The sequence below is a fragment of the Dipodomys merriami genome, unplaced genomic scaffold, assembly GCF_024711535.1.
Source record: "Dipodomys merriami isolate MVZ:Mamm:240054 unplaced genomic scaffold, mDipMer1.0.p SCAF_2504, whole genome shotgun sequence".
Taxonomy (NCBI): Eukaryota; Metazoa; Chordata; class Mammalia; order Rodentia; family Heteromyidae; genus Dipodomys; species Dipodomys merriami.
Window position 1 is genome coordinate 4,731 of NW_027203943.1, and position 19,785 is coordinate 24,515.

Consider the following 19,785-nt stretch of genomic DNA (forward strand, 5'->3'; position numbering starts at 1 on the left):
ATTTGTCCCAAATCTTGACACAGGCTCTGCTCTTGGGAAAGAAGGGGTCAGAGAAACTCATCCCACGACAGTGTCAATAATCCTCACAGTACAGATGAGGAAACGAAGACCGTATCATTCATAAAGCAGGAATGGGCGCTAAGTACTTAGTATCTCATTGGAGGCTGAGTCTGTTCTGTAAGCAGTTGTGCAGAGTGCCAGTGATGTTGAACAGTAACCAAAGGCCACAGCAGCTTTATGGGCTTAAACAGCCCCACAGAACCACCCAAGGAAAATGAAGGCATCTGTGGGCTCCTTGGTAATAGAGACCTGGAGGATGGAAGAATGAGCTCATGTTCACACTTTGGAGAAGCATTCATACATATTACCACCAGCTGCTTTATTTCATGTCTATGGTCATTGTGGGTGAGGATTTCATTGGTCAGGATGTTGTGCTCAGAAGGAGACATGAAGTCAGTATTGTTTGATGTATTTTGCAAAGGTAATATTTCTTCTGGTTTTTTTTTTTGAGGAATGTAACTCATAGCTCATCTTCAGGAAGAAAATAATCCTCCACTCTTCTTACCTTCTGATGAATTTACAATTATTATTGAATGTAATCAGAAAGGATCAGTAGCTGGCCAATAAGCTTTTGCCTTCTTTAGAAAAAAATTACTATTTGCAAGAATGAAGTGTCTTCACTGACGATGATGTGGACCTCCCTGCCATTGCACATTCCCCCTTTTGTGGCCAGGGAAAAGGCATTTGGAGGACTGATGGAGTCCAGCATTATGATCACCTGGTGTTCTGATGCTTTCCAGCTGTTAAGGACTGGTGTTTGAGCAACTCAAGAATGGGAGGATCAACAGGAGCTAACAGAAAATGTGGATGACAGAGCATCTGATGGAAGCATCCTTAAGTGGACTGTGCTCCCCCCCACCCCTTCTTTAGGACCAAGCTCACAGTACTTAGTGCACCTGGTAGTGAGAATCTCTCTGAGAGTGACTCAGCAGCCATGCTGAGCTGAGGAATGAACGTGTGCACACTCTCCTGGTCGCCAGAGGTCTCTGTGGGATGACAAGCAGACTGAGGAAGGCAGGGGCTGAGTCACAGGCAAGGCAGTGGGGCCCCTGGCTACACGTTTCAAAGAACAGTGCTGTGGTTCCTATCATGCCGCACAAAGAGCCTGCGTACCCTCAGAGGTGGAAATCTTGCAGCTGCAACCTCTCTCCTTCCAGGAAGGCTCCCTACCCATCCCATACACAGTAGAAGTGAAAGGGAAGCCCTCAAGGCTGAGCTGTGGCTAGATGTTAAAATGGGTTTGAAGAAGAACCACTTTGCATTCTCACGATATGCCCCCAACATACGCCTTATGATAGGGAATCTGAACCCACATTTAGATCCACTGATCATTTCAAAGAGAGGCTGGTGTTCCCTGGGCATCATATTTCCCAGAATGCTTTGTGCTGATTCAGTTACCCTAGAAGATGGCTATGTTTCTAAGTCAAAAGAGACCCAGAGCTACCTGGAAAGGCCATAAAGAAGGATGAGGACTGCATTCAGGAGCCTGGGGGGGGGGCGTGTGTGTGTGTGCGTGCATGTATGCACATGTGCGTGCATGCATGCACACGTGCGTGCACGCATGTCCTGAAGGGTCTGGATCTGGCTCCTCTCAGCAGGGAGAAGAACCCAGATCAGCTGAGGTTTTAAACACAGGTGGCTGCCCAGGGAACCCTTCCCCCACCCAGGTCCCATCTTTTCCTAATATTTCCTAGTCCTCTGTCTTCAGACCGCTGAACGGATGCTCAGTGGCTCTTTTGGATGCTTCGAGACTGTTCCTAGACCTTGAAAACTCATAAATGAACAAGAGAAGAACTTACAGATGGACAGCCTGTTCTCCCCAAATGGTAAGCGTGGAAAACCACTCCTTTTCCTGCAGGACTAGGAAGGGAATCAGCTAGAAATGGGGATGAGCATTCAAGTCCGAGGAACAGTAGAAGGATCACCTACAGCAAGGCTGTTAAGGATTCATGACCATGTATGGGGAGTTCCTCCCATACATTGCAGCGGAACCCTATATGGGAATTCATGCTCATGCTGTCTGCTCTTTGGCCTTGCCAGCTACAGCTTGGAAGGGGTGGGAAGAGACAAATAGTACCCTTGGCTTCCAATTATACTATGATAATAGTTTAGATTTTTATTGAGTCAATAATTATCTCTGTACATTTAACAAAAAATAAAAAGCAAACCAAAACACAGCAAAGCACCCATTAGTCATCTGTCTGAGGTAAGGCTTAAATATATATTTAACACATATGGTTTTTATTCAATGCCCTGATTCAGAGCAGGCATGAGCTATTCATACCTCCAGGGGGTAAATGACTAGTTCTTATGGTAAATTAGGTTTTTGTTTTCATTTCCTTTTCGAGCCTTTGTCTTGGTTTTCTTAAATTTTATCTGAACCAAAGGCAAGAACAGTGTGGGGATTTAGGTTTCTCTTCATGACCTATGGGCAAATTGAAGGTGTTATTAGTCTCATGGGGGTTTCTGCTGGGTCCTGTTCCCAAGGAAACAGAGAGGTGCGCTGATGTTGCCTGGAACGAGTGGGCAGGCTGACGACAGAGCTCTGGTCACAAAATGAGTCTTTAAGAGCAAGCGAGCTCTCCTGTCATGTCCATGTGGGGTTGAAAGCAAAGGCTTTATGAACAGCATCAGCAGATGTAACCGGCAGATGTCTGGGGACAGTGGAAGGTTGATGCAGGTTCTCAGCTCCTCAAGGAACTGAGCAAAAGGCAACGAGGAGTGAGAGAAGCACGAGCTGACTGAGATGAAAGTAAAGAGATGGTAACGTGGTAACAGCTCCACAGTATGGGAACAGGTCTGAGCAGACACCCAAGCCCCCTGACTTGATATCCATTGAAAGCTGATTTGAGATGAGGGGAGAGATTCTCCCCCAGAAGGGGATTCCTTTGGGGTGGACGGCTTTGAGTAGCAGGCCGTGGCAGATGTATTATAGTATTTTCTTAAACTGTGCATGTCCATTCTCACCACTATGCATTCTGTTACAATGACATTAGGAATATGCAGTGCATAAACATAGGGCCTTACTTAGGGGGTCTCTCCCCAAAGTTCACTGAAGCACAGTCAAGTAAATTTTGGCACATGACGAGGAATTTTCCTGAGCAAATGTCCTCGTTATTGATCGCTTCTACCCAGGGCAGAGGTACTACTCCAGTCTAATGACTGAGGGCAGAGGCATTATTCTAGTTTGATGTGAGAGGCTCCATTTACACTCTTTCCTTTGCCAGACAAATCAACCCACAGAGGATTCTGCTTCTCAGCTCCGGGCAACTCTTCTATTTGCACCTCAGGGTGTGCCTTGGCTTCATCCCACTTTCCCCCTTATTACTATGATCTCAGTCACGCAATCATTTTTGTCTGTTTGTTTTTGTATGTGTGCCAGTCCTGAGGTTTGAACTCAGGGCCTGGGCACTGTTCCTGAGCTTTTATGCTCAAGGATAGTGCTCTATCACTTGAGACATAGCTCCACTTCTGGCTTTTTGTTGGTTAATTGGAGTTAAGAATCTTTCCTCCCCAGGCTGGCTTCGAACTACAATCCTTAGATTTTAGCCTCCTGAGGAGCTAGAATTTCAGGAGTGAGCCACCAGAGGCTGGCTTTTGGCTTTGTGATTTTGTTTCCCTTTTAATATAGAGTTACTTGTATCCAACACTGCCAGATTTCTTTCTTCTGCTTATTTGCCCTTAATTAGGAGATGCTGAAACAATATGTTCCCCCATTATCTGTCCAGCTTAGTACTCTGTACATACAAAGTATCCATCATATAACTACTGATTTGTGGGTTAGTATTTAAGCATCGAATCAGACACATCAATGATCTAATCCTATGTGGGATGGCCTCTCCTAATTACTCGAGCTTGCATGATTCCAAGCGATTCTTCCCTTCACTCACAAGTGATTAATGCACTGTTGTTGGTCCAGCTTCGCCCACCACCACCTCCAAGCCTGTTGCCAAGTGTGGTTTGCCATGGCTGGGCCGGCATCCCGAAGGCCCGTTTGTTTGTCCTAGTATTCATTACTACTTGGCTCTCCTCCCATCTGCTGCCAGCGCACAGTTATTTATATCGGCGCAGAGAAGCCATGGTGAGCTTTGCCTTGATAACTCACATCCTCAGAATGCTTTCCATCCCAGAGGACTTTGAACATGGTATCTTCTCAGGAGACCTTTCCCTGTGGGCCCAGGGGGGAAATCTCTTGCTTTTCCTGGGAAGTGGCAGCTGCCCGTCCCGCTGATTGGTTGACAAGGTCCTTACATTCAGATGAAAGGCCCTGGACCACAAACTCTGTAGTGGAACTTGCCCAAAGCGGTCATGCCAGCTGAGTCATAGAGTGCCATTGAAACTGGGATTCCAGGAGATGGAAATGCCCACTAGGAGTGGAGCCAGGCGCTGAGTCACGGCCCTCAGCTGGGCACTACTTGCTAGGTAGCAAAGCTCCTAGAAGAAGCTTTGTGTACCATGTACATTCTATCAAAACATTACCTGTTACTCTATAACCATGTGCAATTTGTACATGCCATTTTTGAAACAACATACACTAATTTTAAAAAACACCTAATGTTTTTCTCCCAAACTTACTTAATATGGAACTATTTTCAGAGAAAATAAAACCCAAAACACAAAGAACAAGCTGGGCACCAGGGACTCATGCCAGTGATCCTAGCTCCTCAAGTGCTGAGAACTGAGTATCAACCTAGGAAGCAAAGTCCATGAGACTCTATCTCTAGTTAAACACCAAAAAGCCATAAGTGGATGGTGTCTCAAGTGGTAGCAGAAAGCCTCAGAGATAGCACTCAGGCCCTGAGTTCAAAACCCCAGAACCAGTACAAAAACCAAGCAAACAGGTGAAGCTAAGTGCTGGTGGCTCACGCCTGTAATCCTAGATACTCAGGAGGCTGAGATCTGAGGATCACAGTTCAAAGCCAGCCCAGTTAGAAAAATCTGTTAGACTCTTATTTCTGATTAAGAAGAGTAGAAGTAAAGCTGTAGCTCAAGTGGTAGAGCACCAGCTGTGAGAGGAAAAAGCCAAGGGAGAGCTCCAAGTCCTTAGTTCCAGCCCCAGGAAAAGAAAAGAAAAAGAACAGGGAGGGGCACTGTTGAGAAGTCCCTTACCTCCCCACTGGCAGGCCCACGACCTTCTGTGAGCTCTGGCATCTATTCCCAATGATTTGCAGTCCTGGGGGTCACGTTTGGGCTCTAATCATTCATTAGCTCTCATTTCCCCAAGCAATACAATTAATTACCATCAGCATTTCATCCTTAGATCCAGGATATCCTTAGATACAGGATAAATAAAGGCAGCGGTCTACCTCAATTAACAAATCTCTAAAACAAGTCTCTAAAGAAATGAGATCAGCTCCCGAAGAAATCAGGTTGGAAGGAAAGGAGGATCGAGTAATCACTTGTAATGAAATTGAAAATTGCAAATGTCTTCTCTTGCTGATGCTCAAGTGACAGTGAAATTGCAACTTCCAGGAAAGGGTCAAAGAGAAAACTTATGGCCTGGTAAGATTTTCTGCTGAACATAAATTCTTCAATCAAATGTGTCTACATCATCAGATCACTCCAGAGGAATCACCAGCAGGAAGCTAGCCCCTTTTTTTGCCTCTGGATAAGCATTTCAGCCAGGGAAATATCAACATTGCACACCATTAGACTGGTGTTGAAATTGAGCAGGTGGAGGGAGGTGGGAAGCGTGGGTGGGAAGTTTCTAAACACTAGTTTTGAAATACCCACAGGTCTCCATGCTGCTCTTCACACCACCAAAAAAGTCATTTTCTTCTCCTGCTCTGAGAAGGCCATTTTCATGTTCTGTAAGAGCAACCTTTGACTGCTTCTGGCTTCGTCTTTTTCTTCTCAACGCATCCCTATCATAGCTCCCTTTGCTGTGAAAGATTCCTTTCTTGCTCTCTGAAGGTTAGTTTGAATCGATAAAAACAATTTGGACTTTCAGCTTGGACAAGCAGATGTTAGCTGTTTTGTCTTTTTTTGTTGTTGTTCTGAAGAAAGGTAAATAGATGGGAGTTTGTGAAAATTCTTGAGAGAGAAACTGTCCTAATAGAATAGCTTCCCCAGAGTTCAAACAATATGTATAATTCATAGCCAGCTTTTGCTCGCTAGTGAACATTTTAAGAGATTTTTTTTCCCATGTGATTTTTATCATGGTCTATTTTAAAAATCAAGAATTTAAAAAATACGCCCTTGAAACCGGACATTTTCCTCCTGTTTTGAATCCTTTCCCTCTCTTTCCATTTCTTAATTATCAGCAGCTGAGTTGGTGTATTTCACAGAGAAGACAAAAAGAATCAGAAAGGAGTTCTGCATCCTACCTTTCCCAAGCTATTGATCCCCAGCATTCATCCCCAGGAAGCACATTTCCCTGGTCAGCTGGCGAGCTGAGCATCTCCCTACTACCATCTCTGCTCCCCACCTACTCTCCTTCCAGGAATGTCTGCTGTCTTTTGTACAATCACACCTGCAGGGAAATGAGCATACATCAAAAAGTTACTATCTTTAAAATCCTTCTCCCATGTCCACTTCTACCTGCAGGCTCATTTCTCTGTTTCTTTCACAGGGACTCCTTCATATGAGGCTCCTTCTATTTCCTATCCACCAAATCTCCTGAACTTGATCTATCCAGAAGTGAAGAAGAGGGTCAATATCATTTCTTATGGTTAATCTTTTATTTATATAATTTTTAAAATATTTTTTGTTGGTCATAAGGCTTGAACTCAGGGCCTAGGTGCTGTCTCTGAGCTTTTTTGCTCAAGGCTAGTGCTCTACCACTTTGAGCCACAGCTCTGCTTCTGAGTAATTGGAAATAAGAGTCTCACAGGGACTCTTCTACTTGGGATGGCTTTAAACCACGATCCTCAGATCTCAGCCTCTTGAGTAGCTGGTGTTACAGGCATGAGCTACTGGTGTCTGTCTTAAATTTTTTAAATTAGTTGTATATGGGGGATCATTGTTCACTATTCTTTTAAGTGAAATGGAAGAAACTATTGACAAGTTTCTACTGTTGCTGGTGCTTACAGCAAATGACAGCTGAAATGTGCCTTGAGAAAAAAACAAAGAAAAAAATTATGACCTGCACAATTTTGTGTGGAAAATACGTTTTCTTGCTGTAACAATGAAATCACTCTTGTCATGGTCATCAGTAAGGTCAAAGTCAGTGGCATAGTCCTTTGTAAGGGTTGAAGGTAGCCACAGGGCCTATGGCCAGTGGTGTTACTACTAGACCAGCCCTGAGAATAGTTGTGTGGGACCTTTCCTGTTCCAGAAGCTCTTGTCTGTATCTGTTCTTCAACCCTCTCCATGTTACTTCACCCTTTTACCATTCTGTTTTCAAGTACCTACAGCTGGTTTCTGATACTTGTAGTGAATAAGCAGTACTGAACCCATTTACTGGAGGGCTCAGACCAACTTGTTTCTAAAGATAGAGTCATTTCCCAAATACAGAGGTAAGCTGGGATATAATTTGGTAGAATCTCCAGCACCACAATGAGAACATAAAAATGCAATTAACTAGAGAAGATTTAGGAGAGGTCCCAGGGATCCTTACCACCAGAAGGAGTGAAGAAAATCTTGGTGGTTTGTTTGTTTGGGGAGAAATAATCTATTATCACCTCCCAGACAAGTCAACTTTCCTTCCAGTACTCTGTCCCTTTCTGGAGGTTTGTTCTTTGTTAAGATTAATAACTGTGGTGCTCATTTTGTTCAGCTCTGTCCTTTTAAAAAAATGAGGCAAAGCTGGGCACTGGTGGCTCACACCTGTAATCCTAGCTACTCAGGAGGCTGAGATCTGAGGATCACAGTTCAAAGCCAGCCTGGGCAGGAAAGTCCATGAGACTCTTATCTCCAATAAACCAATAGAAAACCGGAAGTGGCGCGGTGGCTCAAGAGGTAGAGGGTTTGCTTTGAGCTGAATAGCTGAGGGACAGCGCCCAAGCCCAGAGTTCAAGCCCCACAACTGACCAAAAAAAAAAAAAAAAAAAGAGTCAAATAAACTGAAAAGCAAAGTGAGCATGTGCTATGCATACAGAAAGAGGAAACACTAACAGCCAAAATTACTATGAAGGTGCTAAAATTCACTGATAACTAGATGCATGCAAATTTAAATGGAGAGTAAGCAGGCAATATCTAGAAAAAGAAGCATGTGCTGATCTTTGATCACAATTACAGAGACACCAAAGGAACCTGCACAGCATGATGTACAAGAACTTATGGAATACTTTTTAAGAAGGAAAACTAGAAGGGAGATTAGGAGATTTGATCAATTATATTTATACACAAAGGAATATCAAAATGAATGAACTTCAGGCTCAACATGAATAAGTTTCATAGAGATCATATGGAACAAAAAAGCAAGCTGCAAAGGGAGACATAGAACAGTTTACAAAAGTTAGACATCATGGAAAAAATGCTATATTGGGCTCAGGGATACATATACATGAAAAAGTATAAAGAAACACATGGAAGTGATGAGCATTGGATTATGAATAACTGTCATTTCTGGGTGGAGGAGTGTGTAAGAGACTGTAAAGTAATAGGAAATGTGAACAAAGGCTCACCGTACTTTGTGTAATGAGCTGGGAGTGGGTTAATCCTGTCACATATATAAAATATTGTATAATAAACAGATGAAAGAAACAATGGTTAGGTGAGAAGGTCAGCTATAGGTGTTTTCCCAGGTTGCTCAGGGGTGCCTGTGGTCCTTTAAGTACTGGCTTTTCTAGAAGTGTCCTCAAGGTCAGCATGGGCACAGATTTGGCCAATATTTCCCACAACATGGCCCAGCTTCCTGGTTCATGAGTTAGAGTTTGTTGACACAAGTTTTTGCCTTCTGCAGTTTATGTTGCAGGAATGAAATGAGAACAGGGAACAATCAGCTTGGCTCACTCCATTGCTTCCTTTCCCATCTCCTTCCTGTTACAGATTGGGTTTAGTTAAGGGAAAAATAGGTAACTGGTATTGCCAGGGTTTACTTCTCTGAGTTCTTGGCCTGGTGTTTACCAACCTTCTCCATCAGCAGAAAGACCCAAATCATTCAAATAAAAGGGAGCCATGGTTATTGTGGACCTGTGAACATACCACAATAATGGTTATTGACCTCATACTACAGGAAGAAGTGTCTGTCCATGTTGAGCAGCTATAGTACAGGGATAAAGATATCACGGGTTGCAGGAGGCATACAGGCAATGAATTAGTGGTGTTTATCAAGGTCCTGCCAAATGCCCATGTCCTTCAACCACAATCCTTTTTCCATTAGTGGTGTTGATACCTTGTGCTTACCAGGCAGCCATTCTACCATTTGAGCCATATCTACAGTTCCTTTTTGTTCTAATTATTTTTGAGATAGGGTTTCATTTTTTTGGGGGGGGGGCCTGAGCCAGCCTGAATTGTGATCCTCCTATTTATGTTTTCTGCCATAGATAGAATGATAGGCATGGAAGACTATACTTAGCTGTTGGTAGAGGTCAGGAGGAGGTTTCTTGTGACCTTTTTACTCAGGCTGGCCTTCAATTGTAATCCTTCTGATCTCTGCTTTCTGGTAGAATTATAAGCATGAGCTACTAGGTAGGATTATAGCCATGAGCTACAAGGCCAGGCTTACCTCACCCTCCCCAGCTTTTTCTCTCTGTTTTTGTCTCTGTTTCTGTCCCTCCCCCCTTCTCCCCCACCCCGGCTTGAATTCAGCTTTCTAGGCAAATGCTCTACCACTTGAGCCACACCTCCAGTTCTTTAGTTATTTTCCAGTACCATTTACAGTTTTTCTCTAGGCCAGCCTCAGGCCACAGTTCTTCTATCTATGCTCCCAATAGTTGAGACCACCGTGTATATCACCACGTTCAGCTTGCTAGTTGAGATGGAGTCTTGCTAAGTTTTTGCATGAGCTGGCCTTAACTGTGATCTTCCAGATATCTACCTCCTGAGTAAGTGGGATGACAGCATGAGCCTGTAATCACATTTAACAAATATAATCATCAATTATGATTAAGTGTTTATGTCTCCCAAATTGCAAATCAAACCTAAAAGTCTCAAACAAAAAATAGTTAATAAACATATAGAAAAATCTGGAAGTGGCACTGTGGCTCAAGTGGTAGAGTGCTCACCTTGAGTTGAAGAGCTGAGGGACAGCACCCAGGCCCCACAACTGACTAAATTAATTAATTAATTAATTAAATAGAAAAATCCAACACATTATGATGCATGGATTAAGTATAGTCTATATAAGTCTTAAAAGGTATGAATAGTCAGAGACTAGAGGTGTGGCTCAGCAGTACAGTACTTACCTAACAAGCATGAGTCCTGCAAGCAGAGAAAGATATGGATATTCATAAGAGTGCTGTATTCCATAAAAACAAAAAGAGAAAGACCAATCAGACTCATTCTATGAAGCTAATATTACCCTGATGACAAACCAGTTAAGGCTGTGACAGAATTATAGACCAATTTCCTTGGTGAACATAGATGCAAAAATTCTCAAAATTCCATGAACTAAATTCAACACATTAAGTAGATCATACAACATAATCAAGTTGGTTTTATTCCAAGAATACAAGGATGGCTCAATGTACATAAAGCAATGTGGTGAAACACATAAACAAAATACAATTCACATGCTCATTTCAATAGAAGCAGAAAAGTCCTTTCAGAAAACTCAACATTCCGGGCTGGGAAGGTGGCTCAGTGGTAGAGCGCTTGCCTTGCATGCCTGAGGCCCTGGGTTCGATTCCTCAGCACCACATAAGAAAAAAGCCGGAAGTGGTGCTGTGGCTCAGCTGAAGAGCTGAGGGACAGCCCCCAAGCCCAGAGTTCAGGCCCCACGACCGGACAAAAAAAACAAAAAAAGAAAATTCAACATTCCTTCATGATAAAAGCCTGAAGAAACTAGGGACAGAGGAACAAATACCTCAGCATAGAAAGGTAATATATGGCCAGACACTGGTGGCTTATGCCTGTAATCCTAGCTACTCAGGAGGCTGAGATCTGAGGATCACTGTTTAAGCCAGCCTGGGAAGGAAAATCCATGAGACTCTAATCTCTAATAAACTACTCTGAAAAAGCTGGAAGTGGTAGAGCACTAGCCTTCAGCAAAAACGCTCAGGGACAGAGCCCAAGCCCAGAATTCACACCCCAGGACCAGCCAAAAAAATTAATATATGATAACCTATACCCAACATCATACTAACTGGAGAAAAACTAAAACAATTTCCTCTAAAGTCAGAAATGAGACTTTGGTGTCTAGTTTCTCAACGTTTATTTTAGTGCTATACCAATAATGACTATTCTAAGAAATAAACCAGAAAAACAAACTCATTCATAATAGCCTCATAAAAAAATAAATACCTATAAATAAACTAAGGAGGTAAAAGAACTCAATGAAAACTACAAAATACTCTGAAGAAATAGAATACACTAAAGATGGAAAGACCTACAATGTTCCTATATTAGCACAACTAATGCTATGAAAAGTGCTATACTATCAAATAATCTATAGCTCACACCTACAGATTCAATGCAATCTCTAATTCCAAGATCATTTTTCACAGAAATAGAAAATACAGTCCTAAACTTTTGGAGACACAAATGACTCTGAGTAGTCAAAGCCATCATGTGAAAAAAGAGAAAATGCTGACTGCAGACTGTGCTGTAAAACCATAGTAACAAAAATGGTATGGTATTGGTACAAAAGCATACATATAAATCAATGCAATAGGAAAGAAGACACAGAAAGAACACCACACAGCTACACTCATCTTATTTTTGATAAAGGAGCCAAAAACTTGTGTTGGAAAGACTAGATATTCACATATAGAAGACCAAAACTAGATCTCTATCTCTTACCCTGTACAAAAATCAATGGAACAAAGACCTTTATATAACACCAGAAACTGTAGAAGCTGTCAAAGGAAAAGGGAAGTACTCTTTAAACATAAAGGCATAGATTATACTTTTCTGAATAGAGCCCTAATTGCTCAGAAAATAAGAACAAGACTTGAAAAATGAGACTGTATCAAATTAAAAAGTTGCACAGCAAAGGAAACAATTACTAGAGTAAAAGAAAAATCTACTGAATGGAAGGCTATCTTTGCCAGCCATTCACTGCATAAAGGATTAGTATCTAGAATATTAGAATTCAAAAGTTAAACACTCAATATCTAACAAGTGAGCAAATGAATTGGAAAGATTCTAAAGTATCAGTAGCTAATAAATACATGAAGAAATGTTAAGCATCCTTATCTAGAAGGAAATACAAATCAAAACATCATCAATATTCCATCTCACCCCACTCTCATCAAGAAAACAAACAGCAAATGCTGGTGGGGACCTTGGGGGGGGGGGAGATGTGGCCCTTATACTGGTGATGTTGTGTCAACAAGTCAGTGTGGTGCTTCCTAAACAACTCAAAGCTAAAACTACCACGTGATACTGCTATACCACTCCTCTGGGCACAAAGTCAACATACAGTGGAGAAACCTGTACACCAGGCGTATAGCAGCTCTATTCATTATCACGGAACCATAGAATCAGCTTTCATGCCCACCAACCAGTCAATGCATAAATCAACTGTAGGAGTGCATTGGGTCAGAACACACGGTATTTCTGTAAGGAAATCTGACAATATAACCCCTCTGTACAACTAATGTATGCTAATTTCAAATGTAATAAAACACACACTTGAAAATATGCACACAATAGAGCATTATTCAGCCACATAGAAGAATGAAATTATGTCATTTACAGAAAAATGGATGGAATTATGTCAAACAAAATAAGCCACGGAGAAAAAAACAAATATTGCATGTCCTCTCTCATATTTTGAATCTTGTCCTTAAAAATGAATAATAAGAACATAAAACAGCTCCTGTTTTGAAAGTTGGTTCCAATGGGGAGGAGACCATGGAAGGAAAAGGGTATGGAGGGGGGGCGAATGTGGTTGAAAGACTTTATTCACAGGTATGAAAATCAAACAATGAAACCTGCAGGAATTGTTTTAAGAAGAAGAAAGGAGAACGAGAGATGATAGAGGGAATGGTACACATATATAGAAATACCACAACAAAACCCCTTTTGCAATGAATATATGCTAATTAAAATGTAAAAAATAACTTTAGAAGTTTGCACAAGTTCATCTGTCTGATGCTTTCAGACAAGCATATGCCTTCCCTCTCTAGAGGGAAGAACAGGGGCTAAAACCAGTCTTAGGTTTTGAGTTGAAGAGTGTAACAGATAGGACAACTTACCTCCCACTCTGGATGGAGAGCCTGAAGAAACCAGGCTCATGTGGGTGAGGGATTCGAGTTACTTTGTGCCTCCCCAACACCTCCTCCACTTCCTGTATTAAAGCCCTAACGCCAGCGCTTCAGAATGCAACCATCTTTTGAGACAATGGTTGGAGGTATAGATAGTAAGGTCATGGTGGAGTCAGGTGGGCTGCTCATCTACTGTCATTGGGGTTGCTATTAAAAGGGGGTTATTTGCCCGCAGACCTGCTCACGAGGAGAGCTCCAGGGGAAGAGCCCCTTGTGTTGTCACAAGCCCAAGGACTACCAGCAAGGAGAGAGGCCTGGAATAGACCCTTCCCTGGCCACTTGGAGAGGGAATATGGCCTATAGCCTCTCTGTTTCAGTCTCTGACCTCCAGAGCTATGAGAGAATACACTTCTGCTGCTGTTGTAAGCTACTCAGCTTGTGGTGCCTCAGCACGGCAGCCACAGAGCACTTCCATGGTGAGCCATAGCCAAAGGGGAGGCTCCTCTGGCCCTGGTCAGGAGGCCTCCTGACCTCCCGCACCCGTGTAGCTGGGGCCTACCTGCTATCCAGAGCCCTGGAAGCCCTGGGTCAGAAGGCAGCTGACCCTAGAGTCCAGGGACAGGTTAATCTGGACTCACCTATCCCACAGGGAGACTGCTGGTAGGCAGAGTTTATTTAAACTGCCTGGCCCATTTTTTATTACTCAAGATACACCATCATGCAAGTGACTCATAAAAGTGCACAGAAAAGGAAGGTGGCATCACTTTAATCCCTTTAAGGTCATGCAATGGGGAAATCAATCATGTATTACAACTGACAATCGAAAACCACTCGGAAAGAGTTGTTCACCCCCAGAATCTTGGCAGTAGAAGATTCATTTCCCACAGTTTTCTGAAATCTTTGCATCTTCTCAATCTTTGGCAAAAGAAAGCACCAGATAATTTAAGTTCCAGGGTTTGTGAGGGAGTTTGGGCCAGACAAAAAATCAAAGCTTCTTTGTTGGCACACCACCTGAAGGCTGAGAACGCAGGTGAGGTGGGCACTCTGCAGACGTTAGCATTCTGGGAATTTCTTGCAAAACAGAAACAGAAGAAATGATCTGCTAGTTATCCCAAAGAAATGACTCAAGTTCTAACGCATTACTCATATTTAACAATTACTCTCATTTCTACAGAGGATTTCAAAGTGGTTTGCAAAGGGAATTGAACTTTCCCAATGACCCAAGGGACAGACATAACCTGCTAAATTTGCAAGAAACTAGGGCAAATGATGACACAGAGTCAGGGCCCCAGGAGCCCAGATGGCCACCCAAGCTGGCCAGGCTCCTGATCCAGTGCCTTCCCTTGCCAGCTCCGCCTGAGCAATCACGGGCAAGTTATTGCTCAACACAAGTGCCTGTGTAACAGTCAAGTGTTATTACTCCATGAATATGCTAATTACACCATGACTGGTTGTGGTCTTTATTTCCATATAAACTTCCTAGTGTTGGTAAACCTACCCTGGTTCTTCGCTGCTCAGGCAACACTGCCAACACAGATGTCACTGTCTTAGACACCAGGCTATCTGCAGGATTACGGCAAGGTGACATTGTGGCATGTTGATGAGGTGGGTGCCATTTTTCCTCCTGAGAAGACTCTTGCTGTGTATGTGCTGTGTGTGCCACCAAGTTTACCCAGGCCAACCAGTATCTGCTCCCAGCAAAACCCCAGACACCAAAGCTAATAACAACAAAATGAAAGGGGCTAGTGCAAGCTACTAAAATAAAGAGGCTATCTGGCTTTGGGGATGTGCTAAGGCTTCGAATGACAAAAGTACAATAATGTGTCCCAAAAATTCTTGATTCCAGGATAAACATTGCTTCCAATATCCATTTTCTCTTCACACCAGAGCCCAAGAGAACATCCAGTAAAGAATGTCACATCTTGAGGGCTGGGAAGGTGGCTCAGTGGTAGAGTGCTTGCTTCACAGGCATGAGGCTCTGGGTTCGATTCCTCAGCACCACATAAGCAGAAAAAGGAAGTGGCGCTGTGGCTCAAGTGGTAGAGGACTAGCCTTGAGTGGAAGAGCTGAGGGACAGCACCCAGGCCCAGAGTTCAGGCCCCCATGACTGACCAAAAAAAAAAAAAAAAAAGAAAAAGAATGTCACATCTTGACAAGAATCAGGATGCAGGAGTCTAGTAGGCAGTGTCAATGTGGATTTTAGCAGCCATTACCTGCCATCTTTGTTGATGGGTATAAAATTGAATGATCAATCCACCCATGATGGGGCTGTTTTTCTCACAGTCCCTAAAGATCTCTGTGGAGCTAGAACAGCAGAAAGACTGCTCTCTCGAGGTTCCTGGGAGACCTTCTTGCTGGCCAACCAGCCTCTCACATTGGGTTCCCTGGGAACCCCAGGGGCACAGCTCTCCCTCCTTCTCATTCCATCCAGTCCCAAGCACAGGGAAGGAAAGTCTAGGTATGTTTGGTTTTGAAAAGTGTCTTCTTCTGGGCACTGGTGTCTCACGCCTGTAATCATAGCTACTCAGGATGCTGAGATCTGAGGATCATAGTTTGAAGCCAAAGTGGGTGAGAAAATCCATTCAATTAATCACCAAAAGTGAAGCTGTGGCTCAAGTGGTAGAGTTCTAGCCTTGATTTTAAAAAAGCTATAGAAGCTGGGACAATGCCCAGGCTCTGAGTTCAATCCTTAGTACTGGCAAAAAAAAAAAAAAGGAAGGAAGGAAGGAAGGAAGGAAAGAAGGAAGGAAGGAAGGAAGGAAAGAAGGAAGGAGGGAGGGAGGGAAGGGCGAGTCTTCTATCAGTCAGATCTACATTTTTCATACAGAAGCACATCTCAGTCTTAAGTTATTAATCTCCTGGGTTGTGGAATGTTAAAACAACAGATAGTAGCGGTGACTGTTTCTCTAAACAGCGCTATTTTTTTTTACATTTGTATCTAAATCTTTTAGTTTGTGTGTTATGAGGATTATGAATTTGTCAAAAGAATGGTTTCCAGAAAACTAACAAAGTAACTGCCAGTACCTGTGCTTGCTAGGTAGGTAGGTAACTTTTGTGCTTTGGTTAGTTTTAAGATAGGGTCTTGTGTGTGTGTCCTGACTAGTCTGGACTTCATTACTTCTACTTATGCTTCTGCATAGTTGGAATGGTAGCCATATGTTAACACACTCAGCTTAATCGTTAAGATGGGGCCTTGCTAACTTTTTTGGCAAGGTTGGCTTTAAGCCACAATCCACCTGATCTTTGTCTCCCGAGTAGTTGGAACAAATGTAAGGCACTGTGTCAGACCTTTACTTTGAACTTTTATAAACATTAATTGGACATAAAGCTCTTCCTAGGAATGGAGCTTATTGTAATTTTTAGTGTCATTTGTTGAAAATATTTAAAATAACTGAAATAAAATGATTCAGAATTTCCATTTCACTGGCCACTTTCCTAGGCATCTCGTTGTAAATGTGTAATGCTTTAAACAAAATTGTACAACATAGATGGAATTTTATTTTCCTTTTTACCACTAATCATCAAGAACTTTTATTTCAGTATAAATTTCATATCTATCAATGCTTACAGAGTGATGGTATTGAGCCTAGTAAATATGTTATTAATTTCTCCACCATCATTTCCTATTACAAATACTCTTTAGATTTTCTTTTTTGTGTGTGCTGCTACTGGGGCCTGAGCTCAGGATCTCAGTGTTCTCCCTTAGCTTTTCCACTCAAAGTTAGTGCTTTGCCACTTGAGTCATAGCACTACTTTCTGCTTTTTTGTGGTTAATTGAAGATAGGAATGTCAACAGATTTGTTTTCTTTAATATTTCCTCAGGAAAATTCCTAGCACTAGGGTTACTGGACTAAAGAGTATTCTTCCTATCTGTGCCAAGTAGTTCTAATGATTCTTCTGTTCTTTTCTGGAGTAGTTTGAGTGTTTCAGGTCTTACACTGAAGTCTTTACCCATTTAAGAAGTGATCTAGTTTCTTTTACTGCATGTAGATGTCCAGTTTTCACACCACCATTTAGTAAAGAGGGTTTGGGGTCTGGTTTTGTTTTTTTCTATCCTATGTTTTTACTCTCACCAAACATTACATGGCTGTAGGACTGTGGGTTTATTTCTGGATCTTCTATTCTGCTCCATGGTTTTCAAGCCTATTTTTATGACAGTATTATACTGTTCTCATTATGAGAGCTCTATGGTAGTTTGAGGTCTGGAATTGTTATACCTCTAGCACTACTGTTTTACAGGATCACCTTTTCAATTCAGGGCCTTTTGTGTTTCTATATGAATTTTTGTATTGTTTCATCTAGCAAATGACATTGGTATTACACTGAATTTGTAGATTGCCTTACGCAATCCAGAAATATGGGAGGTCTTTCTATTTCCTAATATCTTCTTTGATTTTCTTCTTCAAAATTTTATACTTTTCAATGTAGATGTCCTTCACTTCCTTGTTTGGTTGATTTTTAGGTGGGTTTTTTTTTTTTGAGACTAGCTTGAAGGTCGAATCTCTAGGGTCCTTTAGAGATAAGATGTTAATAGGGATAGCTTTACTTCTTCTTTCCCTATTTGGATCCTCTTTATGTCTTTCTCTTGCCTCAGTACTCTGTCTAGGAATTCTAGTGCTGTATTGAAAAAGAGTGGAGAAAGTAGACATTCTTGTCTTGCTCCAGATTTAAGAGAAAATGGTTTTAGTTTTTCAGCATTTAGTGTGATTTTGGCTGTTTGTCATAAAGTCTTTGTTATGTTGAAGAAGGTTCTATTCCTAGCTTCTTCAGAGCTTTCATCATAAAATTGGTTGGATTTCATTGAAGGCTTTTTCTGCATCTATTAAGCTGATCATGTGATTTTGTCTTTGGTTTTGTTCGTGTGTTGTATTACATTTATTGATGTATGCGTCCCTAGGATGAAGAACTTCTTGGCACAGGTAAGAACTTTCTGAGTAAAGTTTCAGAGGCTCAGAAATTCAAAGAGAGAATTGACAAATGGCATTGCATTAAACTAAATAGTTTTTGCGTGGCAAAAGACATAGTTAGCAAGCTAAAAAGACAGCCTACAGAACAGCAGAAATCTTTACCAGCTATAGGTCAGACAGTGGCCTAATATCTAGAACATTCACAGAGCTCAAGAAACTAAACCTTTATAGAATCAACAACTTGGGCTGGGAAGGTAGCTCAATGGTACAGTGCTTGCCTTGCATGCATGAAGCTCTGGTTTTGATCCCTTAGCACCACATAAGCAGAAAAAGCTAGAAGTGGCACCGTGGCTCAAGCGGTAGAGTGCTCGCCTTGAGCTGAAGAGCTGAGGGACAGCGCCCAGGCCCAGAGTTCAGGGCCACTACTGACAAAAAAAAAAAAAAAAAAAAAGAATCAACAACTCAATAAGTGGGCAAATAAGCTCAATAAAGACTCTTATTATCTCCAATTAACTAACAAAAAGGCAAAAGTAGAGTTGTGGCTCAAGTGATAGAGTGCTGGCTCAGAATAGCACCCAGGCCCTGAGTTCATCGTAAGACCAACACCAAAAAGAGGGAGGAGAATGCATTCATACAATTCAATGTATATCCAATGAACCTAGGAAAATTGAGGAGAGGGTTTGGACTGAGAGGGGTGTGGGAGAATGATGAAAGAGATGGCCTAGATACATTGTACTTAAAAACTGATTTGTTGAATGGTCACCCTTTGTACAACTCCTTAAAGATAATAAAAAATATAACTTTTAAAAAGAGTATTATTATTATTATATTATTATTTGGTCATGGGTCGAACTCTGGGCCTGGGCACTGTCCCTCAGCTCTTCAGCTCAAGGCTAGCGCTCTACCACTTGAACCACAGCACCACTTCCAGCTTTTTTTTCTGCTTATGTGGTGCTGAGGAATCGAGCCCAGGGCCTCATGCATGCAAGGCAAGCACTCTACCACTGAGCCACCTTCCCAGCCCAAAAGATTATTCTTAAATATCTGTTTTTAGTGACTCAAAGTGTATTACTTTTTTTTCTTTTATAAACTTGGAATGCTTTATGAATTGTGTGTCACCTGTGTACAGGGCTGTGTGAGTCTTCTCTGTATTGGTCCAATTTTAGTATATGTGCTGCTGAAGCAAGCACTGAAATGGGTTTGTTTGGAAAATTTCATAATAGCACTGAGGTCAGGAGAAGCATGAGGGAATTGCAAAACCAAGCCTGGTGATCCTATTGCTTGGCACTGGGTCTGCTAGAGCCACAGCTCTGGCCTTCATGCACAAAGGGAGGTTTTAAAGAAGTAGACAGAAGAAGAGAGCTCCATCTAAAACAATACAGATGTGCCATTCCAATGACTAGATTGAGAAATGATCTTTTGCCTTTATTGACTTCTTTGCGTCTGCTGTGGTACAGCTTGTTATAAAATGGAGTTCCCAGTTCTCACTGATCTGTGACTCATCAAACAAGTCTTTTCAACTACCTTCAGGGCTCAGAGTTGGCCTTATAATCACAAGAACTCAA

General features: G+C 42.0%; 1 non-coding gene across 1 annotated transcript; it reads right to left on the bottom strand.

Moving 5' to 3' along the window:
• Positions 1 to 19,305: 19,305 nt before the first annotated feature.
• On the bottom strand, positions 19,306 to 19,410 carry LOC138836683 (U6 spliceosomal RNA). Its single transcript, XR_011374997.1, has one exon. It is a non-coding gene; the product is annotated as a U6 spliceosomal RNA (small nuclear RNA).
• Between the last annotated feature and the right edge of the window lie 375 nt (positions 19,411 to 19,785).